Source organism: Penaeus chinensis, chromosome 12 (genome assembly GCF_019202785.1).
Source record: "Penaeus chinensis breed Huanghai No. 1 chromosome 12, ASM1920278v2, whole genome shotgun sequence".
NCBI classification, from domain to species: domain Eukaryota; kingdom Metazoa; phylum Arthropoda; class Malacostraca; order Decapoda; family Penaeidae; genus Penaeus; species Penaeus chinensis.
Window position 1 is genome coordinate 1,802,833 of NC_061830.1, and position 1,351 is coordinate 1,804,183.

A 1,351-nucleotide genomic window follows, 5' to 3' on the forward strand; every position below is an offset into this window, starting at 1 on the left:
CAGGCAGACAGACAGACTATTGCACAGACAGGCAGACAAACACACAGACAGACAGAGGAATACACAGACAAAGAGATAAATACACATACAGATAAAGATACAGACAGACAGACAGACAAATGCACATTCAGACAGACAAATACACATTCATACAGACAGATAAATACACAGGCACAGGCAAATACACATTCAGACAGATAAATCCACAGGCAGCAAACAACACAAACAGACAGACAGACAAATACACAGATAGGAAAGAGAAGGAAAAACCCATCCCTCGTCTCCACGCCCAGGTCTTCTCTCCGGTTCAGATCTCCAATTCTCTGCTAGAACAGGTAAGGTACAAGACTCTATACTTTTTTTCTGATAAAATATTCACGTCCAGATCAACGGTAAGCTTTTCCTAGCGTGGAGAAAATTGATTTTTTTTTTCTTCTTATATTTCTCTCTATCTCTCTATTCCTTTTTTTTCTTCTTTTGCTTTTGTGGTTTGGATTTTTCTGTTCATTATTTTTCTTTTCCTTCTCTCGATAATGATTTGGATTAGTTGATATCATGGAAACAACTCTCTCTCTCTCTCTCTCTCTCTCTCTCTCTCTCTCTCTCTCTCTCTCTCTCTCTCTCTCTCTCTCTCTCTCTCGTTTTTGTTTTCGTTCTTTTTCTTTCTCTTTCTCTTTTTTTTCTCCTTTTTTCTCTTTCTATTTCTCTATTCCTTTCTCCCTCTGTCTGTCTGTCTGTCTCTCTCTCTCTCTCTCTCTCTCTCTCTCTCTCTCTCTCTCTCTCTCTCTCTCTCTCTCTCTCTCTCTCTCTCTCTCTCTCTCTCCATTAAGTATCAAAAAGAATGAGAGAAAAAGAAAAAAAAAAGAAAAAGAAAAATGACAAAATGCGCTAACGATGTGTAATCTAATCAATGATAAAACATTCCTTCAGTATTTTCCTCTTTTTCCAGTCTTCTATTCTGCTAAAAAGAAAAAAAGAAAAAAAAATGATAATCATTTTATTCTATCAATCCTTATTCTTTTCTTTTTTTCTCTTTTTTCAATCTTGCTTTCGAACAAAATAAAAAAAAAAAAAAAAAATTCCATCAATTTCTTTTTTTTTCCCTTTTTTAAAATCTTGCTTTCGAAAAAAAAAATCCAACCAATCTTTTTCTTTTTATAATGAAAAAAATCTTATTTTCGGCCCCCCAACCACCCCTCACCCTTCAACCCCCCCCCCCCGCCCTCCACCCCCCCAAAAAAAAGGGAAAAAAAGGAGGGGGGGGGGGGCAGGGAAATCATTTCATCTGTTGATCAAAGGGAAGAGTTATGCTTGAAACAGCTGATGCTCCGGGAAACTCAGCTGCTTCTCT